The sequence below is a fragment of the Thermobia domestica genome, chromosome 2 (genome assembly GCF_964235325.1).
Source record: "Thermobia domestica chromosome 2, izTheDome1.hap1.1, whole genome shotgun sequence".
Classification (NCBI taxonomy): Eukaryota; Metazoa; Arthropoda; class Insecta; order Zygentoma; family Lepismatidae; genus Thermobia; species Thermobia domestica.
Window position 1 is genome coordinate 105,966,162 of NC_137455.1, and position 26,417 is coordinate 105,992,578.

General features: G+C 36.0%; 1 protein-coding gene across 2 annotated transcripts in view; it reads left to right on the plus strand.

Moving 5' to 3' along the window:
• Positions 1-26,417, plus strand: part of rau (RA domain-containing protein rau) — a 212,847-nt gene that overhangs the window by 134,037 nt on the left and 52,393 nt on the right. The window contains exon 1 of one of the 2 annotated variants that reach the window (XM_081744517.1): positions 23,345-23,399. The exons of the other annotated variant lie outside the window; for it this stretch is intronic. The gene's annotated coding sequence lies outside the window, so the exon portion shown is untranslated. Of the gene's footprint in view, positions 1-23,344; positions 23,400-26,417 lie in introns of those variants that run through there. 2 annotated transcript variants of the gene reach the window in all.

Genomic DNA, 26,417 nt, shown 5'->3' on the forward strand with positions numbered 1-26,417 from the left:
AAAGATTTTTAATGGCTCAAGGAAAATCAGTTGTTTCTATGCAGAAATCTTTTAGCGGTAGTATAATACATGGTTCGACCTGTACATGTAAATACTTATTCAGATTTCTAGTAATAACTGTCCTTAACACGACTGTATGCAGACACGCAGGTTGGAATAATTTCGGGCGGGAGTCCAAATTCAATATGTGAATAAATTGTATTTATTAAAATATGTAAAATCACCCCTAAACCTTCACGAAGTTTACAGAAAAGTAGGGATTTATGGGCGTACGTCCCCTACTTACGCTCTGAATGCAATTAAGTTAACGTTCAAAGCAACTGATCAGTAACAAATACTCAAAAATTAAATTGCAACTACAGTATCAGGTTATAAAATATTGAAAAAAAGCTACATAATATTCTGTCAAAAAGTTGGATTAATTTTACTGATGCCCGGGGGGGGGGGGCTCGAATAAATAGCCAGGAAATATCATAAGATTGGAAAAAGTACAGTATTGGTAAAAAAAAATTGACAAAGCGTTGTTGAAAATAGTAAAGATACATGTTATTTATGTACTTTTTGAGGATATACCTTAATGTATAACACATCTTAAATCTATTACGAATATTATATCAATTGACTATAACCTTTTAATTTTGACATGAGGAAATTTACAAATATAGCAACATCATCATAATAGGCCTTGTATTTACGTAATTTCTTTATATGCAGTGTTCAACCAAAATCTCATATCAGAGGCTGAAGAATTGTTGGAAAGTAAGTGTGTATTATATTTCGCATAAATCTAATTTATCCATGAAATTTTTACAAAAGTATATGCTTAAGTACTTCATTTATGTTATCTACTTCTGCATTTCCTTAGGAAAAAAAGGATTATTTTTCTTTTAAAAAATGCTAATATAATAAACCGAACACACAAAATATAATGTCTGCAATAATGTGGGCTATCTTTTGTTGAACACAAGACATTAACATTTTTTATGGTAAAAAATTAACTTACATTGTAGTTGATTTGTAGATTCTAAAATGTATTGCATGATCTGAAAAGATCTATGATTTTCTTCTCTTTTTACTTACTAAAGAAGTTCGTAACAAAAGCAGAAACAACAACAAAAAAGTTAATTCTTGAAAGAACATTAAGCCGTATGGTACATTACAGTATAGTTTTTTTCCCCTTCCCTCTGTAATAGATGACACAATAATAATATCTCTCTAAGTCATAGTATTTGAGAGAGGACACGCTGAAATTTTTAACAAATAACAGTTATTACAATTACAATGCAAATTATAATACTTTTTGAAGCAAAAATTGTTTATTAATTCCTGTATTTTAGTAACAAGTATCTCCTGAAGTGTACCTAGGTATATTAAAGATCTTTTCCATTATAAGAGAAAAAAATAATAATAATGATGCCTTCTTACACGATAAGGACTTTTGGAAGAACATTTACTAAGTTTCATTATGATTTTTTTAAGTTTCAAAGGTTGTGAAATTCTTAGAAGATGAACCTAGCAGTGTGCACAGAACATAAAGTGCATCAAACGAGGAATTGTTGCATCAATAGTATGTGTCAAAAGTGCACTTTCTGTGTAATCGTCTCCTTTTCGTCTCTTAGGTTTGTTTTCTGTGATACGTTTGCCAAGTTAAAAAAAGGAAAAAAACAAATGTAAATAGGTAGAAGAACTACATAAATGTATTAATGTATTAGATAAAGTATTTCTCAGCCAAATGTTTTTTAGCTACAGCTTTTAGTTAAGCGATATGTGTTTAGGTGGATATGTGTACAGCACTCAGATATGAGCTGTAAATTGCTTGATAATGCTACTGTAAGTTAAAATTGAAACTGTATACCTCCAGAGAAATCGAATTTAGAACGATGTGAGCTGTTGCCAAATTATTTGGACAATTTTATCGACTATTATATATCGATTTTAGACAAATTAAAGTATCTTTGCAGTGTTGTCTTCGATCCACGGATTCAATTACACATTTATTCGTAAAAATCTATATTTTTGCTTCCTTTTCATTTATATCAAAGATTGATCAACTAGTTTTATTTATATATTTATTTTTGTAAGCATTGCACATTATCTAACACCATCTAGTAAAATGACGCGGGAAACTCAAGTTCGATTTCTAGCTGAATCTCATATGATAAGGATCCTATATTAAGCTGTAGGGCCACGACTTATATACCCTCGATGCTGAAAGGAAAGCTAAACTCCATTCTGACCAACTACCAACAACCAAGTAAAGTGTTTATTGTAGATGTGATCAAATTCATAGATTACAAACATTCATATGGATGGCATAAGTTATAAATTATAAATAATGAGCATATTAGAAATAGGTTACAAAATAATACTTCTATTGAAGATTCCCAAATGGTCAAAATTGGAAAAGATTGATGAGGTAGACCTTTTTGCCAAGTTACGTAGGTTGATGTACTTCCTTTCGAATTGATTCGAAATATTGTAATATAGGATTTGAGGAGAAAATATTTTTATCACTTTCTAAGTATGTAGGTGGGTACACGAACACGATATGTTATTTGGAGGGCAAGTAACGCTAGTCGCAAATAAAATTTAAAAGAGTGTAGTGTAAATTCTAGACAACCTTCCATTAACTTAATTAATTTCAACTTAAAGCATGCTTCACAAATGGTGTTTGGTTTTGAAGGGTTTTATGCAAGAACCAGCTATGTTCACTTTTAGAACTTTTCCGGAGCTGCCTGCTTCTTGCTCTAACTTCACGATGGACACGGTATCTAGGCACCTCCTTTTACGTTATAAAACTGAATATAATAATCGGATCCACCTGATTTTTGCACACAATGTAGAGGGTTTTTTTTTTTTTTTTTTTTTTTTACTATTGGAACATGTGAAAATCTCAAAATTCCCTAAAAAATGGATCTACCTTGTTCTTGCATCCAACCCTTCAACTAATATTTGTGTTGAAATTTCCTAGTTTACGCCCCAGAATCGGCTTTTGCAGTGGTTTCAGTAATTGTATAAAATATTATTTCCTTTTATGCTACAAAAATAAAATATATTATTTAAAAAATTAAAACCTTGATATATCGTAAAGGCGCACCTATTGATTTATGAAAAAGTTTTTTTTTTTTTTTTACTATCTTTTATAAGCATCACTTAAGGTAACTTTTTCTTTTCTTTTTTTAATTCTCCCTCTTTCTGCTGTTTATATCCTTTCAATGCGTATGTTTTTTGCACAATCTCCTATAAAGACTTGCTTCATTATGTTATTACATGAATCTCCCAACACAGCAGTAGCTGAAAGATCCCACGCCCTAATTTTTAAGACGAGTGAAAGCTGAAACTTTTTTCACATTGTTTTTTTCTTTCTTTTTTTATTTTCATCTAACAATGAACACAATAAGGCGACACATTAAATGACATGAATTGTGCCCTGCCCCCTCCGCTCTCTTTCTCTTTGCATTTGTTTCTTCATCTGTCAAGAATTGCAGAAAACGATGATCTGATTTTGTAGTAAGAGTCCAAAGCGATGTTCACAAAGGTGTTTTATTTTTATGTCTTTTACGGTATTAAGGTAAATTTTATGGCAGTAAAATAGTATTGCTGTGTAGGGATTTATTAGAATTCACTATACGTACAGTCTTGTTCAAAAATTCTTGGACACCTATCTTGCTTTAGAAGTTCATATTCTGGCAACCTTGCATAGGAAATTTTGAATAAAGATCTCAATTGGCAAAATAAAATCCACATTTGTTTGATTTAATTGAGACTGTGGGTAAGAATAGAGAGCTTTTCAATGTGAGAGGGTGGCCATTTTTTAAAACAAGGCTATATACACAGTTTGACGTATTTTGTAAGTGATGAAAACTAAAATGTTATGTGAATATTAGAGGAGCATAGAGTTATTGCCTATTAAAGCTATGCATTTTACATAGCCGTTAGATGTAGCTATGTGGAATACCTTGCATAACGCGGATTTTAATATTATACACAAGCACATGCGCAGGAATCTAATTTAGAGTAGATGAAATTCAATATAAGATAAATTATATTAAAATTTATAAAATCACCTCTAAAATTAGACTAAATTTAGAGAAAAATAGGATTTCAAGAGGGGTCCGGGCCCCAAGCCCCATCCTCTGCATACATCTCTGATTACGATTCGGCAAAAGGCTAGGTACTTCAGTTAAAGAAAAAAAATTGCGATGAACAAATTCAATATAAATCCATTATAAATAGACCTCGAACAATGTGGTTTTACATAGCACAGAATCAATTAATCGCGATATGCAAGGTATTTCTGTATACGTTCTTGCTTTGTGGCTCTGAACTTTTCTCCAGCAGTGTACAGATGTGTTAGTCTATGATTAAAATGAAATTCAATAATTTAAATACAGTAAACCCACGATTATTCGTGAAACTGGCCGAAAAAGGGACCCAAATTAACACGAAAATGCTTTTGAACATTTTTTTTTTTAATTTACAGTAAGAGTCCCTACACATACAATTATTATGTAATAGACAGTTGTTGGTTTACTTTATCACATTCACATATACACAAATCGGACAACTGTTTTCGATTTTTTGTGTTAAAGGACCTTTTATTTATCGTGATTAAAGTTTTTTTAACAACATTTTTTCACAAAGTTCACATGCAATGTCGCGAAAAAAAGGAAGAAGATCGAAAAGTAGGAAAGGAAGACCCGCAAAGCGGATAATCGAGAGTTTACTGTATACTGTAATGACTCGCTTTAGACCAAAGAAAATTAATTGATGAACACCGTACTTGAATGATCATAAAAGACTTACTGGAATTAGAAAATTGGGAATTGAGAGTGCGTATCCTACAAATTTCTACATAAACGATGTTGTGCAAAAACCACATCATGTCTTGCGAATGTCCTTGGGATTCTTCCGGTTCTTTTTATTATTATTATTATTATTATTATTATTATTATTATTATTATTATTATTATTATTATTATTATTATTATTATTATTATTATTATTGCACTGGTTCTTTCATTAACATTTACTTGGATCTAGAGGCCATAGCTGCTGAACGCTGCACTAAATTTTATTTCATTTAAACATTAATAGAGTACCAGGATAGCAGAGGCAAGTGGTGTTGCGTATAATCAGTTATACGTTCGTATGATCCGTTCATTTATTAATAAAAAAAAAAAAAAAATTGTAACCAAATAGAGGAAATGACCTAAAATGTACTAAATATTTATTTTGTTTGTGGAATCAGTATTTATTTAGGTCGGAAATACCGTCTATGAAAATTGAATTGTATCACCTGTTATCCTCGGATGTTAAGTTGTTATGCTGCAGAGTAATTGGCACCGATATAAGTGAGTATACTCATTGTGTGATGTGTCTGAAGAAGGGGGATTTGCGCGTCAGCTGGCAGGGACTACGCTCCGTTGCGTAGGAAACGGACAATTAAGGATCCACCTGCGTTAGGTATGCATTTCAGTGGGAAAAATTACAATTCTCGTTTTAGGTCAGAGATCGCGTTATATTTTGTTTCTGCCCTTCCAACCATTTCATCAACTTAGAAAAAAAAACACCCCTTTTTGTTTCACCCATTGTTCCGCCAAATCCGCTCCCCCTTGTAACGTAATGTTCATGAAGACCCTGAAAGTGTTTTTCCCACTAAACAGTGGTTGAGGAACTTAGAACACATGTTCCGCTTTTATTTTGTACTAATGAGCAAAGTTTGATATAATATGCGTGTTCAAAGTAAGTGGTTCCGGAAGTATACACTTGTCAAAAGGAAATTGTCATTAAAGTTTTATTAAGAATTTTGTCTGTGATCTAACTTTTATCCCTCCATAAACATATCAAGTTACACAGACAGCAAATTTTGTTCTTGAAAAGCACATAATATAGGGTCAGCCATACTTTTGACAAAAAACTGGAATTGAAATATGAATTTTAAAATACAGCATTTTAAAATAGCTACATATTTCGCAACGTCAAATATTTTACCTTTGATAGGAATAGTATAGAAAGTTTAGGATATGATAGCGTAAAAGTTTACGGTAGCTAACTGTTGGATAAAATTCTAAACCTATTATCTTTTCTCTTAATTCAGTCTTTGCAATAAAAAACGTGTAAAGAAACACAAATTCAAATTACTAATAGATTTAATGTATATATTTAATGAATAATGGTTCGTTTCTTATCTATTTTCTTATTTACATGAGATGAAACAGCTATAAAGACCATATATACACGCACACATTCATAATAACTACAAAAATAGTGACTATATTTATCTCATATCCAGCTGCCAATCAGAAGTTGACCAGTAAATATATTCTTCAAATAGAGATTATATATTCAAAACATTTCTACTTTCTTCCTTTTTTTTTTTTTTTTAGGTAAATTAAATAATAACTTACGAGGTGAGCCGGATTTGTGTAATAGATACTTGAAACATTACAATTAGATTTAATAAATGGCGTCTTGAGAAACTACGGAATCTTTAATCGAACCAGGTTCTCATAACAAGAAATGTTGTTAAGATGATGAGTATTATCATCACTTTACACTAGGGGGACACGGTGGCTCACTGGTAGAGCACTTACCTCTGGTATGTAGGGTCCTTGGTTTGATCCCCGTTCAAGTAAGTTTATGCTGGATAACATCGTGTTCGTGGGTTTTCTCGGGGTACTCACACTTTCTCATTCCACCAATTCTTTCATCATCATTTATTTGTCTTAATCATCATCTCCTTTAGCCTAAAGGGCGTCGTGGGACGTTGAACTGAAACATTTCATTTCATTTTCATTTTACACTAATCTTTTTCTGTATTATTCGAAGAACTTAATACCTAAAAGGATCATCCATCGTTTCTCTTCAGTTTCAACGTACTTTCCTCATAATATTTATTTTATATAAATATGAAATGGTAAACCGAAATTTAAGACTTTTTATTCACTCTTTAAATTGGACATATTTTAAATATCTGGATATATTTTTGGCATTATTCTGTTTTGAATTTATTCCACTTTGATCTGATAGTATTAGAATGTCAAACTAACTAACTAACTAACTAACTCTATGGCCTATGGAACCCGCCATAGGTCAATGCCACGTTCAGCAAAGCTCTCCATTGACTTCTATCCTTGGCCAACTGGATCTAGTTTCTATTTTGTATTCCTATTTCTGCGAGATCTATCTTAATATTGGCCTCCCATCTGCATCTAGGTCTTGCTAATGGTCGTTTTCCGATTGGATTTCCAGTTAAAACTTTGAAAACCTTCCTGTTTTCTTCCATCCTGCTATACATACTCACCTAAGCCTCCTAGATTTGATGATCCTAATAATGTTTGGTAAACGATATAAATTATCTAGTTTCTCGTTAGAATTTCAAATTCTTTATTTTTTTTAAATATCAATAACGTGTGAAGTCGTAGTTGTACGAAATATCTGTAGTGCCGCAAATTCGCAAACTATTTTTTTGCGAATAATTATTTCTTTTCTTTTTATTTTTTTTAAACTGCAACAGAATTCGTATTTCATTTACTTCTTTTAAAATACAAATTCGTGTTGAGTGTTTTTTTTTCCTAGCTGGAAACCAGACATCCTGTCTGCCTTCACCGAGTTCCCCCTTTCTGACCTGTAGGTCAACCGCAGTTAAGATAAACATTCTCCCCTTCTGGTTCGATACAGAAGCTTAGTTTTTTTTATATATTGATGTAGTCTTTTAACAAGTTAGATTATTATTATTAGTGGTAGAATACTGTTAAGAAAACCCATATAGTTTGTGTATCTTTAAAATGTCATTTTTGCTTCTGAAAGAAGATTCTTTTCGTTCTTCAGAACATTAAATATATATGTGTGTCTTTGGTCGAAAACAAGTAAGATAAACTGTTGAAGGGTCTTGAGTTCATTATGTATAAAACCTTTCAAGTTTATTACTTGAAATCTTTTATGTTTAGTATATGTTTATACTTTAAGATACTATTTGTACCATTCTCTGTAATATCTCGATGTAATCTCATTCTTCCAGAGAAAGGGGCTCACACACCTAAACTCAAGGACTACACATCACACGCACACGCATGCGCACACACAAAATCTTATCTTTTGCCTGGCTCCGCCCAAGGCACCTTGTACTAGCCAATCTAGATGTTAATGGCATGGCTCGTTCCAATAGTTAGTCGCTCCACCCCTCAGAGTGGAACTCTTCCGAGGTCATCTGCACCCGAAATCGTGTGCAAAGCCAATAATCTTTCTTTTCAGGATACTGGCCCCCCTCGGGCTCCGCCCTAGGTACTTTTTAGATCTCCACGCATGCTTAACCTCTGACCTTACGGTCCTCGTGCAACGTTTGCTCACGTTACTATTTTGCACACAGACCGTAAATTGGTGCCGCTTGCACCTCCGACCGAGGCCCTTAAAAACGCATGTTGTGGCCTCTCTCGTCGGACAACGTCCCTCTCCTGAACCCCTCAGAGACGTGCAGACTACGAGGAGTACGCAATTCGTTAGGTACGTCTCAGTTCAGGAACTTATCACGAAGAAGTCTCTAGTTGTCCATCCCTCTGCCTTCCAACCTCTCTGTCTCTACGGAGGCCTGCCTACTCAATCTCTTGGTTACCTACCTCAACCTCTTGGTTTACCCAGTACTTGGCAATCTGTTTCTGAAAGCTCGATGGCTCAGCCAGGGTTCTCCCATAATTGCTGGTCGGCTTAGGAAACTGACGGTCAAAGTACTACCCTACCTAATCCTCACGGTAACTTGGCAATCTGTTTCTGAAAGCAAGACGGTTCAGCCAGGGTTCTCCCATAATTGCTGGTCTGCTTAGGAAACTGACGGCTAAAGTTACCTCCTTCCGAACTTGGCAATCTACTTCCGCAAGTTTCGCTTCAGCCCGGACTCGCTCCAGAAACTGCTGGCAAGCTTAGGAAGTTGACGGCTAAAGTTCTGTCGCACCCCTATTTGATGTGTGTTTTGACAGACTCTAAGTTTATTGCTTAGCTGGCCTAAACGCACGGGTAATCAAATAGTTACTCCCTGTTTGATGTCTGTTCGCAGACCGGTAGATCAAACGGTAAACCCTTACACCTTCCTTGTTTGATGTCTGTTCGCAGACCGGTAGATCAAACGGTAACCTTAATTCCTTCTGGTAACCAACTTTGTTTGATGTCTGCTTAGCAGACCGGTAGATCAAACGGTAACCTTTACACCTACCCTGTTTGATGTCTGTTCGCAGACCGGTAGATCAAACGGTAACCTGTTCCTAACCTCTGGTAACCTACCCTATTTGATGTCTGTTCGCAGACCGGTAGATCAAATAGTATACCTCTTACCTACCTACCCACTAGGACTGATTCGTGCCCTCCCAGTCTAGTGCAGTTTTGTTTTATTTTGTGAAAAGTGCTACAGTTAGTTTGTTTTTATCAGCGACTTTATTTAGTGAGTTATTTCTTGAACTATCTATTGGAACACCGCCACGTAAGTTGAACTCTTTTATACATATACAAAGTACTTACACTACCGCCCCGGCTCTGGTTCTTGTAATTTGCTTAGAGCCAATAAACTGCAGGCTTACTGCAAGGAACATATTTGTCGAGTTTTGTTTCAAGAGATATCCCAAAGGATTGTTTGGTTATCAAACCTTAATCAGGATAACGATTCCATTGTTTCCATTAGAAGATAAGTCTTGGCCCAGGCCAACGCTACCGTGTAATACTAAGATTCTTCAGACTGTTTTGTTAGCTGAGTTCCTGTTTCCAGTATAACTTTGCCGCTCGAGTTATAGTGGGTGTTTTGCAGAAACTTTGGTTGACTAATTAGAAGTATTTTGGTAAATTACAAAACTCTCTTGTGTGGGTGCCGGTCTAGGCAAACGCATACCGCCGGCCCGCCACATAATTTGGTGTCAGCTTTGTGGGATATCTTGAACAACCTAGGATATCGTGAACTTTTTGCACAGCCTTAGGATATCAGGAATAATCGTGACGTCGTAAACTTTGATACCAGTTTAAGTTATTTAAGTGAACTGTGTTTTGTGCATGTGCATTTTGCATGTGTGGTATTTATTGTGTGCTGAAAGTTTTTCCATTTGTTTAACTTTCATTCCATCCTCCTTGGCGGAAGCGAAAAGGGGAAAAGGACGCTTTTGTTGTTTGACTGGCCATCAATCAGCAAAACATCCTGCTCACTGTATCGTGACGCCAAACGCACATTAGTGATTTCAGTTCATTAGTGTTTAAATAAGTGCAGTGCATTTTAGTGTTGAAATTAGGCATTTTAAAGCCCGAATAGGTGAAATAAATCCCTCGTGATCAAACATACAGGTGATAAACTCATCGTGAATTTAGATTTAGTTAGGTTAAGTGAGAAATTCCTCTCAGAAACCATTATTGCTCAAACCTTCGAGTTTTCGCAAATCTAAGAGGTTCATTCATTTATTTAATTTGTTGTTTCTACGTTGAAACGTAATTTGAATTTTTAATCATGGCAGAAGCTGACGGAAGTAACGTACAGCCAGAATATGTTAAAGTTTCTCAAGCAATTCAGGTTATTGCAGAACCATTTACAGGAGATCGTTCTAAGTTGAGGCAATTTATTGATAGTTGTGAAATTGCTCAAGGGTTAGTTAACCCCCGTGACAAACCTGTATTATTGAAGTTTATTAAGTCAAAAATTTTAGGAGAACCTAGAAATCGTATTTTAGTTAGATTGAACGTAGATACTTGGGAAGCAGTTAAGACAATTTTAGAAGAGAATTATGCTACACATAGATCTATTGATTATTATGCTTGTTTATTGTTTTCTGCCAGGCAAGGCAAAAATGAGGGTATTAGCTCATGGGCTAGCAAGTTAGATACAATTCGAGCTGATCTGAAAGCTGCTGCTTCGAAAATATGTCGTGAAACTGAAAGAGCTGGTGCTCATTCACTTATTGATCATTTGACAAAAGCATCTTTTGTCCAGGGAATTAGCGATCCCCGCATTCAAACAGTAATTCGTGGTAAAAGTACAGAAGATGATAGTTTCGCTCAATTAGTAGATTTCGCTCTAGTTGAAGAATCACACATATTGTCTCAGAGACGAAAGCCATTAGATTCTAAGAATGAAGATAGGGCAAATTCTTCAAATCATAACCATAAGTCAGAGAAGAAAGGAAATAGGAAATTTTCCGAGAAAAAGCATTCTGAAAGTAAATCTAGAGATTCTCATAACTCTTCTCATTCCCATAAGGATAGAAGAAATTTTAGGAAAAAGGTTCATTGTTTAGAAGATTGTGATCATTCAGTAGACTCGCATGAAGAACCGCATGATAAACATTGTAGTGAAAATAGTGACAAATTAGAGGATTCCAATTCTTGTTGTGCTTTACGTTGTACACACTCATATCATTGTCGTGAAAAGCGTACCCATACTTGTGCTAAGAAACGTATCCGTGTTTGTACCCGAAAGAACACAAGTTTTCCGCGTTGTTCTCATCACCGGCAAACGCGCAGTCCTTCTCCGCGTAGTTCTCGTTGCCGCAAAACGCGAAGCCGTTCCCCGCGTCGCATTCAGTGTCGCCCAGCGCGAGATCCTTCTCCGCGCCGTCCTCAATGTCATCGCCCAGCGTGTACTCATTCTCCGCGTCGCACTCAGCGTCGCCGATCGCATAGTCATTCTCCGCATCGCACTCAGCAACGTCCAGCGCGTAGTCCTTCGCCGCGTCGCCCAGTGTATGTGTGTCCTCAGCGCCGTACACCGCGCAAACCTTCTCCGCGACCAAACCCGAATAATGTCTCACCGCGTCGTCATCCTGCCTTTGACACGCATGATTGTGAATTGAAAGAGAAATGCCGTGCTGACCACCGCACCAAGCCAAAATCTTGTAGCAAGAATAAGTCTTTATGTTGTTTATCGAAACACAACTCCTCCAGAGTTAAATTAGAGAAACGTGTTGATAGTAATAGAAATCAGAATGATAATGTTAAGAAGATTTTCCTTTGTTCCACTGAACAAACGAGTAATAATTGTACGAAGGTGTCCCCACCTCAGAAACCTGATCGAAATTCTGTTAAGTCTGATACAATTGGACGTTACGCCCAATTATGCGAATGTTCCACTAAGAGTATAATCGATGAAAAGGGTAAAATTAAAGTACGAATGATGGATTTAAATAAGAATTACGACATGTTATTAGATTCAGGCTCAGATCTATCGCTTATTAAGTATAGCCATTTACGTGAGTCAATGTTGAGAAAGATACATAGATGTGACTCCACTCCAGTGCATGGATTCAATAATTTTCATGCCCATACTTTAGGTACATTAGATCTTAGATTAGAAATAGGCAAGAATAGAGTGACTCATACTTTTCATGTAATGCGTAGTGATTTATTACCTCCTAATGTAGCCGGTATAATAGGCAGAGATTTTCTTCTTGAACATCATTGTGTAATTTCGTATGACGGACAAGCTGAATTGAAAATTGATGTAGGAACTAAAGTAAAGATCCCAGCACGTACTGAAAAGCTAATTGAAGTTAAGACTGAAAATAATGGGATAGGATTTTTGTCCAAACGTACTTTGGCAGACGGTGTATTCCTGCCAGACGCTATAGTTAAAGCATCCGATAACAAATGTATAACTAGCATTTTGAATTTAACTGAAAATGAGGTAGACGTACAAATTCCTCCAATCTCTTTAGATTTTGAACCACTTCTTGATATGACAAAATCTCATAGTGTTTATGCATTGAGCAAATCTGACAATGCAAGTCAAACTAAAGGATTAAAATCGCGTTTAGAAGTACTTAGGCAGAACTTGCGATTAGACCATTTGAATCCAGAAGAGAAAGCGTTAATACTGTCGCATTGTGAAGAATATCATGATTTATTTTATTTAGAGGGAGACAAACTCTCCTATACTGATGTGATTGAACATAGCATCCCCATTCATCCCGACAAACGAGGTACAGTCGTGACTCAGAAACCGTACCGTATTCCCGAGGTACATAAGGCAGAAGTACAAAATCAAATCGACAAGATGTTAGATGAAGGTATAATTTCCCCAAGCAAGAGTCCTTGGAATTTTCCAATATTAATAGTGCCGAAAAAGATGGACGCATCAGGCAAACCTAAGATTCGTATATGTTTAGATTTTCGTAGGCTTAATCAGATTACTATTGGAGATAGCTTTCCTTTACCGAATATTACCGAAATACTAGATCAGTTAGGGCAATCGAAATACTTTACGACCTTGGATTTAGCCAGTTCGTACCAGCAGATTAGAATTAAACCTGAAGACCGTAGTAAGACCGCCTTCAGTACACCATATGGTCATTACGAGTATAATCGCATGAGCTTTGGATTATGCGGTGCCCCCGCAACATTTCAGAGAATGATGAATATTGTTCTATCCGGATTAGAAGGATTAAAGTGTTTTTCGTATTTAGACGATTGTTGTATCTATAGTAGAGACTTAAAGGACCATATGTCAAGATTGAAACTTGTATTTGATAGGTTTCGAACCTACAACCTCAAACTTCAGCCTGATAAGTGCGAATTTCTTAGAAAAGAAGTAACATATTTAGGACATCAAATAACAGATCAAGGTCTGAAGCCAGACCCTCGCTTAATTGAGAAAGTGTTACATTTTCCGCATCCGAAAAATGTCAAGCAATTGCGTGGATTTTTAGGATTAAGTTCTTATTACCGTAGATTTATTGAAGGCTATAGCAATATAGCCAAACCCCTCACTCTTTTGTTAAAGAAAGATGTTCCATTCAAGTGGGAAACCAAACAAGAACTAGCGTTCCAAACTTTGAAGGAAAAATTGACATCACCACCTCTCCTTCAATATCCTGACATGAGCCGTCCCTTTATTATTACCTGTGACGCCTCAGAAGTCGCAATTGGAGCTATCTTGTCTCAGGGCCAAATTGGTCAAGACAAACCAATCGCTTACGCTAGTCGTACACTAAATAATGCTGAAAGAAATTACTCCACAACCGAACGTGAATTACTTGCGATAGTTTGGGCTGCCAAGCTATTCCGCCCATACATCTTTGGAAAGGAAACAACCTTTGTGACTGATCATAAACCTTTGCTTTGGGTGTTTAGTGTAAAAGATCCTAGTAGTAGACTTTTAAGATGGAGAATTAAGTTAGAAGAATATAATTATAAGATTGTTTATAAAGCAGGTGTCCGTAATACCAATGCTGATGCATTGAGTCGTATTGCATATTTAGACCCCGATCCAGAAGGTCAACCTTCTACCCTTGACGAAGAAACAAAGAATAGGATTTTGAAAGAGTTTCACAACCTTCCTACCGGTGGACACCAAGGTATTCATCGAACTATAGCTAAAATCAAATCGTACTTAGAATTGAACAATATCGATCCGAAATCTTGGAACAGACTAAACACCGATGTCGAAGAATACATAAAGAAATGTGAGTCGTGTCAAAAGAACAAACTCACCCAACCTAATGTCAAACTTCCAATGGTTTTGACCACCACTCCCGAAGTAGTATTTGAGAAATGTGCTTTAGATCTTGTAGGGCCGTTTCCTGAGAGTTCTCTCGGAAACAAATACATTTTAACATGCCAAGATGAATTATCGAAATATTTAGTGACCATTCCCCTACAGCAACAAGATGCAGAAACCGTAGCTGAAGCCTTTGTGACGAAATTTGTTTGTGTTTTCGGTATACCTCAAACCATTTTAACCGATCAAGGTACTAATTTTATGAGCGATACCTTTAAGAAAATGTGTCGCATGTTCCAGATTAGGAAACTACATACTAGTGCATTCCACCCTCAAGCTAACTTCGTTGAAAGAGTTCATAGATCTCTTGCTGAGTATCTGAGGCATTATGTGTCTGAAAACCAACTGGACTGGGACGTCTGGTTGCCATACGCTGCTTTTGCTTACAATACAACTCCACATTCAGTAACTAACTATACTCCACACGAGTTGATGTTTGGCCGGATGGCTAACATCCCTGGTATATTACAGAAACAAACTACCGACATTAATTACGCGTATGATGATTACATCAAAACCCTAAAGCAGAAGCTTCAGAACAGTTACGAGTTAGCTAGAACAAAACTGAAACAAGCTAAGGTTAAAAACAAAGAACAATATGATAAGACCGCCTCTCATAAAGAACAATTGTTTAAAGTAGGCGATCAAGTGTTACTTAAAGATGAATCTGTTAGAAGAGGACGATCCAAGAAATTGGGTTCACAGTGGATCGGTCCATACAAAGTAGTTAAAGTTAAAGGTGTTAATTGTACTATTGCTAATCGAAGAAAAACATTTGTAGTTCATGCTAATAGGTTAAAGTTATATTATTAGTAGATACTATTAGTAGGTAATGTAGTTTCCATTTTTGTTCGCAGCCATCATGAGACATCCTCTCTCGTTGTTTGCTTGCTTGGCGGTAATTCTTCCGATTATCCAGACAGCAAATGTCATTAGGTCTCAAATTCAGACAATAACAAATACTGTTGGTATATATTATGACTTCTTAGGAGAAGCAGTTTTATATAACAGACAATGGAAGCTTGTGACCTTTGTTAATCTGTCCGATTATGAACAAACTTTGCACCGTGTCTCCACCTACATGGGAACAGCAAACGAACTATACAAATCAAGAGTTATCTATTCCGATCGTTCTCGTCGAGAACCTCGATTAGACGTACTTATCCGAAAACTACACAAGGTTGAGCAAACTAATTCAGTCATAAATCAAATTGTCAAAACCAAGGTGAAAACCAAAAGAGGAATATTTAATTTTGTTGGTGAAATATCGAAAATTTTGTTTGGTACTTTAGATTCTCAAGATGCTACTTACTATACAGAACAAATTAGTAAATTAGAAAATGAACAGTCAAACTTTTTGAAATTAACTAAAGAATCAATGACTATTGTAAAAGCCACTTTGAAAACTATTAATAATACTGTGTTGTCTATTGAACATAATGAACGAGTTTTACAAAAAGGTTTAGAAGATGTTAAAAGAGAAATTAATGCTCGTAGTCAAACATTTATGCATTCGATAAACGAACTTGAAGTGAAGGTCGAATGGGATAATTATCTTCATTCTATTTCACTTATGTTAGAAGAATTAGATGTCGCATTTGAAATTTTGTTACAATCCATTCTAAATGCTCAATCTGGTATTTTATCCCCCCATGTAATTACTCCTAAAGAGATATTAGAACATTTTAAATTAAGCGCCTCTGTGATTCCACAAGGCATGTCATTACCCATTCCACCTGGCTCTTCAATAGGTTATGCATTATTAAAAATTGTAGATTTAGATGTTTTCATCAATCAGAAAATTCTTGGTTATGTTATTAGTTTACCTTTGACTGATGGTTTAAGATTTAATATGTATAAATTAATTCCATTTCCAACTGAGCTTAAAGACAATAAGTATTTCTTTATACAACCTCAAAATCCGTATTTGATTATTGAAGTATCAAAACAATATTATGGTAAAATTGATGAACATATGTTTAATACTTGTAAGGAATTAACTTCATTTTCAAGGGTTTGCAAACAAACATTTCCGTTAAAACCTACACATAGTAATGAAGACTGTGAAGTAAAACTTATTGATTTTGTTAAATCAATTCCAGCAGATTGTAACAAACGTATAGTAGAATTAAGAAATATTTTATGGATTTCATTAGATAATAATGAATGGCTATTTGCTTCGCCATTCCCAGAAAAATTAACAATAGTTTGTGGAAATGATGTGTCGAAAACCGTTTTGATTCATAAAACTGGAAAATTAACTTTAGATAAAAACTGTAAAGCTTATGGTCCAAATTCCTTAATCAGTTCTCAGGAAATATATGTAAGTAACAGTACAAGTAAAGATTTGCTTCCACTACTAAATGATAGCATTGATTGTTGTATATTCTCAAACTCAAAGATCAATATTAAGAATATGGAATTTACTTTGCCGTTAAATCATATCATACACAAAGTTACAGATTTACAATATGCCAGCCATCGTGTTGAGGATGTTGAAAAATTAATTAATGAACAAGAATGGCAGATAAGACAAAGTAATCATGTATTTTCTTATTCTATTTTGACTTATATAATCATGTTTACTATTCTGATATTTCTTTGTGTGTATTGTAGTTTTAAGTTTAATTGTTGTAGACATAGAATTAAATGGTGTAATTCAGACTGTATCAGAACCATATGTTTTAAGCCAACAATCATTGCAGGTGTACAATCAAATAGTCCAGCTCTTAATGCCACTTATCGAGCTGCTTCTGGTGAAATAACTTTTAACGAGGAATCACAAGATGATTCACCTCATCTCAATCAAAGAGTTACTAGGTCTAGAAACTATCGTTAAAATTTAATTTTGGAATTTTTTTTTCTTTGATTGTAGTTAGTACGAAAAATTTTTGCCTTACAGTTAAAATTTTTCTTTCCCTAGGAGGAAGGACTGTAGTGCCGCAAATTCGCAAACTATTTTTTTGCGAATAATTATTTCTTTTCTTTTTATTTTTTTTAAACTGCAACAGAATTCGTATTTCATTTACTTCTTTTAAAATACAAATTCGTGTTGAGTGTTTTTTTTTCCTAGCTGGAAACCAGACATCCTGTCTGCCTTCACCGAGTTCCCCCTTTCTGACCTGTAGGTCAACCGCAGTTAAGATAAACATTCTCCCCTTCTGGTTCGATACAGAAGCTTAGTTTTTTTTATATATTGATGTAGTCTTTTAACAAGTTAGATTATTATTATTAGTGGTAGAATACTGTTAAGAAAACCCATATAGTTTGTGTATCTTTAAAATGTCATTTTTGCTTCTGAAAGAAGATTCTTTTCGTTCTTCAGAACATTAAATATATATGTGTGTCTTTGGTCGAAAACAAGTAAGATAAACTGTTGAAGGGTCTTGAGTTCATTATGTATAAAACCTTTCAAGTTTATTACTTGAAATCTTTTATGTTTAGTATATGTTTATACTTTAAGATACTATTTGTACCATTCTCTGTAATATCTCGATGTAATCTCATTCTTCCAGAGAAAGGGGCTCACACACCTAAACTCAAGGACTACACATCACACGCACACGCATGCGCACACACAAAATCTTATCTTTTGCCTGGCTCCGCCCAAGGCACCTTGTACTAGCCAATCTAGATGTTAATGGCATGGCTCGTTCCAATAGTTAGTCGCTCCACCCCTCAGAGTGGAACTCTTCCGAGGTCATCTGCACCCGAAATCGTGTGCAAAGCCAATAATCTTTCTTTTCAGGATACTGGCCCCCCTCGGGCTCCGCCCTAGGTACTTTTTAGATCTCCACGCATGCTTAACCTCTGACCTTACGGTCCTCGTGCAACGTTTGCTCACGTTACTATTTTGCACACAGACCGTAAATTGGTGCCGCTTGCACCTCCGACCGAGGCCCTTAAAAACGCATGTTGTGGCCTCTCTCGTCGGACAACGTCCCTCTCCTGAACCCCTCAGAGACGTGCAGACTACGAGGAGTACGCAATTCGTTAGGTACGTCTCAGTTCAGGAACTTATCACGAAGAAGTCTCTAGTTGTCCATCCCTCTGCCTTCCAACCTCTCTGTCTCTACGGAGGCCTGCCTACTCAATCTCTTGGTTACCTACCTCAACCTCTTGGTTTACCCAGTACTTGGCAATCTGTTTCTGAAAGCTCGATGGCTCAGCCAGGGTTCTCCCATAATTGCTGGTCGGCTTAGGAAACTGACGGTCAAAGTACTACCCTACCTAATCCTCACGGTAACTTGGCAATCTGTTTCTGAAAGCAAGACGGTTCAGCCAGGGTTCTCCCATAATTGCTGGTCTGCTTAGGAAACTGACGGCTAAAGTTACCTCCTTCCGAACTTGGCAATCTACTTCCGCAAGTTTCGCTTCAGCCCGGACTCGCTCCAGAAACTGCTGGCAAGCTTAGGAAGTTGACGGCTAAAGTTCTGTCGCACCCCTATTTGATGTGTGTTTTGACAGACTCTAAGTTTATTGCTTAGCTGGCCTAAACGCACGGGTAATCAAATAGTTACTCCCTGTTTGATGTCTGTTCGCAGACCGGTAGATCAAACGGTAAACCCTTACACCTTCCTTGTTTGATGTCTGTTCGCAGACCGGTAGATCAAACGGTAACCTTAATTCCTTCTGGTAACCAACTTTGTTTGATGTCTGCTTAGCAGACCGGTAGATCAAACGGTAACCTTTACACCTACCCTGTTTGATGTCTGTTCGCAGACCGGTAGATCAAACGGTAACCTGTTCCTAACCTCTGGTAACCTACCCTATTTGATGTCTGTTCGCAGACCGGTAGATCAAATAGTATACCTCTTACCTACCTACCCACTAGGACTGATTCGTGCCCTCCCAGTCTAGTGCAGTTTTGTTTTATTTTGTGAAAAGTGCTACAGTTAGTTTGTTTTTATCAGCGACTTTATTTAGTGAGTTATTTCTTGAACTATCTATTGGAACACCGCCACGTAAGTTGAACTCTTTTATACATATACAAAGTACTTACACTACCGCCCCGGCTCTGGTTCTTGTAATTTGCTTAGAGCCAATAAACTGCAGGCTTACTGCAAGGAACATATTTGTCGAGTTTTGTTTCAAGAGATATCCCAAAGGATTGTTTGGTTATCAAACCTTAATCAGGATAACGATTCCATTGTTTCCATTAGAAGATAAGTCTTGGCCCAGGCCAACGCTACCGTGTAATACTAAGATTCTTCAGACTGTTTTGTTAGCTGAGTTCCTGTTTCCAGTATAACTTTGCCGCTCGAGTTATAGTGGGTGTTTTGCAGAAACTTTGGTTGACTAATTAGAAGTATTTTGGTAAATTACAAAACTCTCTTGTGTGGGTGCCGGTCTAGGCAAACGCATACCGCCGGCCCGCCACATATCAAATATCTATATTACTAATGTGTTTCATATGTCAAATAACAGGCTCGAACGTGAAGATAGAGCCACTCCTAGTATGACATAATAATAAATATAGCAACTTTAACATGATGAAAAATCTTAACGTAAGTATTACAACGTTGCGAAATATCAGAATATTCCATCTACTGAAATGTTCTACGTATGAAGAAAGTTCATAACACCCAATAAATAACAGCTAAGAACTGTTGTTACCTTTCTCAACCTGAAACGGAAAGAGTTTTAGTCTGAACAAACAGTTCAAAGCTATTTTATTTCGACCGATTTGTTTTCTTCTGTTTCGTCTGGAAGATGGCCAAGAATTTAAAAATATTTTTAAAGGTCGTTTGATTGAGAATAATGTGTTTAGTAAAATCAACTCATTTCTTTTCTTTTTCTTCTTGTTTTACTCTCTTTTGGAGCATCTTTTATTTGTTTTTACTAAATGTCAATTAGCATAAAGAAACACGTTACATCTTTCACCATAACGTTAAGCATCATTTGACTTCTTGACTGTTCGACTAATTTTGTAGCATGGAATCTGAAACTAGATTTTTCTTTTAATGTTCTCCTTAAATTCTATCATTGAGAAGGAGCGAAGACAGTATTTTCATTTTATTTGTAGGGTTATACAGAGTATCGAATAGTAAGATAGATAAGAACTGACGGTGAGTGATAATTCAATGTTGTAGAGAGGACTTAAATTAAATGAATCCGATGATTGCATTAACTGTTCTTTAGCTACTGAACTGGAACCTATTAGATTTAACCATATGGCAAAGGAAATTTGAGAGCCCTACATGGACATGTAAAAGTCACTAGCGACTTACCACATTTGTAGAAGTTTTCAAAATTGAATTTATGTCGCTAATTGTATAAATATGCTTAATCATAATTAACACGAATTAGTGTACATGTGGCGTACCTATAGTGCTCGTAAAAAAGTGAGCATTTCTTTAAAATCCACTTAATCTAATCAATCACCTTATTTCCTTATTCCGTAGATCACTTGTAGTACTGAGATCCTTTGTGGCTATGTGGACAGCGTACGCGTCTTTGGCATGAGAGATTCGAGTTCGATTCCTGGCAGAAGAGAATATGGTTCGGATTCCACGTTAAGCTGTACGTTCACGTCTCAAATATAGCCGCGCTGCTGAATGGGAAGCTAAACTCAAATCCGCTAGTAGTACTGCTCTAAAATACATAGATTTACAACTAACGATTTCCGGGAATCACTAGTACAACACTTCCCTCCCAATAGATGTATTGTGACATGTTAGAACCCTTCAAGCCGGGAGCTCGAATACGCACTCGCCGGGTGCCGGGACTGCTTTGCTATCTTTAGAGTATTTTAAATATATAGCTCAAATAGGAACTGTAAAAAATCTTACTAACAGGACCTTATTTTACTACCACTGTGGTTAAAAGACAGCTTAACCAAATTTTATACCATTCAGAAGGCCTAAAGTTAGGCTTTTAAGATAAATTTTATTTTTACCATGAACCCTTTAACAATATGTTAAAATCAATTTTTGAAACAGATATTCAACATAACAGATTTAAAAGATAACATCGCTGTAGTTTAATGCTAACCTAACCTACCTTATAGTCCTCGCCACTGGTCTAGTGACTAGCACATGCGCCTTTGATGCATGCGCTCCCAGGTTCGATTCCCATTGTGAGAGCATTAGAAAATGCAGTGCTTTGCAGTGGTTCGGATTCCACCTTTTTAAAGTGTAGATCCATGTCTCATATAGCTTCGGTGCTGATAAAGGACGCTAAACTCCAAGAAACAAACAAACAGAGTGAACTAAGTGTATTGCAATGTCGTATGCGTTCAGAAAAGTGGATAGTAGTAAAGTAAAGTAAATAATATTAAATTTCTAGCATTCATGAATATAAGCGATAAATGTTAGCGCGTTCAATTTCGGGTAATTAATCTTCATATTTTCAGTTTCCAATGAATCATATTTTCAGCTTCATTTTAGGGAGTTTACCAGAAATACACGAGACGGAGGGTAATTTTCAAACCACCCATCCACTTAACGCCCTGATATATATAGCAAATGTTTTTATAAGTATAGTTGCATAATACATTTACTGCGCAAGTAGGCTATATTGTTTGCTTATAAGTTACAAGAAACACATGATAAATTCATGTACCTGCCTTGATGAATTTTTCAGGTACATGCTCTTGCCTTCATGTAATTAAGTTCAATTTTCGACGGGAGCCCAGTGTTTCTTAGTCTCCAGTGTGTAATTGAGGGATGTTCAAGTAACTTTACAGTAAATACATGGAACATATCGACCAAGGACATAAAGAATGACAAATATTCAAATAAAGGTATCTGAGTCCAATAATTATCGTATATGGTAGTTCACAGTTAATTCATCAGAAACGTAGTCAAATTTCCACGTGAACATTCAGAAATGAGTAATTTCCCTGGCCACATACCACTTCTTTAAATGAGTCAATTAAAAAGAACTTAATTGTAGCTTCCAGATGGGTAAACCACATAAAGCTAGCTTCCTGTAGAACGTATTGGAACCATAATTTGGAGGAAGTTGTAAGTGGCACATTGCCATCTTAAAAAAAAAAAAAAAAAAAAAAAAAAAAGTTTCCTGTTCACTTTTACTATCCGTGCCCTGCAAGAGTTGACAGAAACTCCTTGATGTCAAAGTCCCACATTGTAACTGTTGAACTTGAACGATCAGCGAGCGGGCTTCCTTGTATTCGTAAACATAGATACATACCAAGTGGAAAGGGAAGGAAGAATGAAAGAAAATATATTAGGAAAAAAAGGAGAATTAGTGACAAGATTCGTCTTCGCGTGTCGCCTCAAAGGTTTGTCTTCCGAACAGGAAAAGGAAAACAGCGATTTGTAACATGTCTTGTTCTTCTAGTTTGCATGCGGCACTATCTTTATCATACGAAGAAAGTCTCTCCTCCGCTCACTTGGCGGTGAACATAGCGCTCCAAGGGAGGAAATAACACCCTTTCTATGTCTACATATACCGTCAATCATTGTGTTTTTCATTCACATATTGTAAATTTTCCTTTCTAAGTTTTGATTTTTGGAAAAGAGAAATCTTTAAAAAAAAAAAAAATAAATGTAGTCTAAACAAGCTGTCACTGGTTCCTACAATGTAAAGATACAAGTCATAAGCCGCTGTTGTATGTATCTTAAGAACACCCCCTTGAGTTTAATTTATACGTACTACATAGGCACCCATATAGGGACAGGATGGAGCTTGAGGTTTCTTCTTGGCTTTTCCCTACTCTTGTTTACATACGATGATCTATTCTATGCTAACTTGGACTGAGAACATAATATAATTTTCCTAGACTACTGTATTTATTAATAGAAAAATTATACTCAAAACATTTTATAGCATAAAATTATTGTTTACATTTTTTTCTTTCTTTGTAGGTAAGTGTTTGAAACAATATATTCACTAGCAGTCAGAAGTTACTGAATTTGTAAGTACAATATATTCATTTAATTTACATTTCGTAATATGCTGATGTTGAAGTTTTAAATTGATGTATAGTTTTCATGATATGTGAGAGTTTAATACTTACTTTCCCTTCGATATATCCCGTAGAAGGAGATGGAGGTCTGTGGAAATTGCCCTAAACTAAAGGTAAAATATTTTCCACGTATTCTCTACGACTGAGCGAAACAATGTTCTGAGAATAGACTTTAGAATCCTAGAATCTTCGAATTACCACCATTGTGAATAATTGATTGAATTTGAAATGTATATTATTATTATTAATAATAATAACAATAATAATGATGATAATAATAATAATACAAACTGAACTTCATCGTGGCTAAATAATTAACATCTCGCTTTCAGGTCGGGAGACTCGATTTCGATTCCAGGTTTGAGCATGTGTTCTTCGGAGCAACCCACATTAACCGGTAAAATTCGCCTTAGTTTGATACAACCTCAGTGCTCAAAAGGAGTTTAGAGAGGAAAAGTAATTTCTATAAGTAATACGAGGGCCATCCGGAAAGTGGTACCCGTTTGCGCCACATGAAGCGCTGACGACTCGGGGAGCCGCTGGGCAAGGTCAGACCGCGTCAGTGGCTTGTCTGCCTGCTCTGTGCGAGGTTGCGCGACGCTAGCAGTGCCTGTGTTGTGTCTGTGCTCGTTTATAATGATTAAACGAAATGAGAACCCCGTCAGTTGTAAAGTGAGGGCCGTGATTAAATTTCTTAATGCACGAAACTTCGACCTTGTGAAATTCATCGCCAATTAAAGGAGGTGTATGGAGACAATGTGATGGACGAGTCGTCAGTTCGGCGCTGGTGTCGTAACTTCAACCTGGGGAGTACACACAACGAGGAGCGTTCAGGGAGACCATCTGTCATTACAGACGAACTGCTGAGGTCAGTAGATGAATGCGTGAGGAACGATCGGCGCGTCACAATTGATGAACTCTGAACATTTTCATCCCTTTATAAAGCTTAAAGACTTTCTGGCGGGAAAAAGATTTGACAGCGATGAAGAACTTAAACGAGGCGTGACTGCGTATCTCAATACGCTGGTGGCGGAGGACTATGACGCTGTAATACAAAAACTCGTTATACGGTATGACAAAGGCCTTAATTTGCTTGGTGATAGTATCATATATACAGTAAACGAAATAAGACGTATGAATATTTCGTCGTTCCCTAATTCAGCTTTGTCATATATGAAGACAATGTGTACAACAATGTTATTAATGAATCTTGTAAACATTTGATACATTTGTTTCTATCTTCTGTCAACTTACGGACACGATGGCTCACGGGTAATGCGTCACCTCTGGTGCGAGTGGTCCCTGATTCGATCCCGTGTCATTTGAGTTTCTGGTGGACATCTCTCCTTGACTTTTCTCTGATTCTGGTTTCTTCCTACATTCTCATTCTACCAATCAATCACTTCCATTATTTATTCGTCTTCTTTAGTTACAGGGCATAACAGTGGAATGTAAACTGAAATATTTCATTTTTTTGTATCAAAGCACTACTTTTTTTTTTTTTTTTTTTTTTTAAATACACATTTCAATTGCGAGGGAGTTAGTAAGAGCAATATAAGCTGACATTTTAATATTTTTATCTGAAAGTGGTAGATATCTGCAATTAAAAATGTTTCGTAGATTACAGTCAGCGACAAAAGTTCTTTCTGTTTGATGAAATTAGTTACGTAAATAATTTTAGGAACTTTGAGTACAGTTTTCAGTAAATTAAAAAGAATGTAATTTTCTGTACGTTCCATCGTTATTCCCAGAATAAATTTTACTAAACGGTAAGAACTTTTGTCGCTAACTGTACTTCGTATATTTTATCACTATGGAATAAACTCAGTTTTGTTTTTTCTAAAAAATAATAATGCTTTGTACTTTATGAGTACAATAAAATTGTAATAATTAGGAGTTCTTTCGGTAGGATAGTTGCTAGCGCACGCGTCTCTGATACACGCGATCCCGGGTTCCATTCCCGGCGGGGACCCTTGAAACTTGAACGCATTACGGTGGTTTGGCTTCCACCTTAAACTGTAGATAAACGTCTTATAGACCTATATTGTCGGTGCTCAAGAGGAACGCTTAATTCCAGCTTTAATACACCAACATGCTTCGAGTTAAGTGGATTTTACAGTACTTTTTTTTAATATTTTTTTAATATTTGATCTATAACAAATAGGTTTTAAAAAGTTTTCTATCAAGGTTAGCGGCTACAAATAGACTATAAAGAGTAATTAATAATAATGTTTAAGAACATGTAATGTAAAAGGCACTGGCGCAAATCCCGGGGGGATGAGGGGGTATGTCTCCTCCAATCTTGGAACTGGGGGACTGTCTCCCCCAATAATCCGATTTGAAATGTGTTTTTTTGGGAAAAAATGTGATGATTTGTGTCCGATTGCGACAAAGGAAAGTGAGATGAAATTGATGTCCCCGCAGAATAAGCCTCAAATCTGCAGGCTGCCTCCCAATGTTGAAGACAACTCTGCTCCCTGATCCTCCACAGGATTGTTTTTCAACTTCACCGAAAATATTTTGAACATCGCTTAAAAAAAAAAAAAAAAAAAAAAAAGCTCTTACTTGTTCCCCCAATGTTGAAGACAGATTTGGGGTGCTGGTAAAAGGTCTCGATTGAGAAAAGAGCAACATTTCCAACATAACTGAGTTGCTATGCAGGAAAAGGTGTTGAATCTGTTTATAATATTGTCGGTATAAAGTTCTGCAAGCATTATTTTGTATAGGCAAATAAAAAGAACTTCTGTTTTTTTAGGTCATCAATCTGTAATATAATAGCATTGCTTGAATTTGATTGATTGCTATACTGTACAGAAGCAGATGACATTCATTTTTCTTTTTAAAAAAAACATTTTTATTTAATGGGAAGAAAATCTAACTGGTTAGTATGTGTGCCAAGTTCTTATTTATTTATTTATTTATTTATTTTCGTGCTTCTTGTTTCTTAATTGCAAGGGAGGTTAAGGA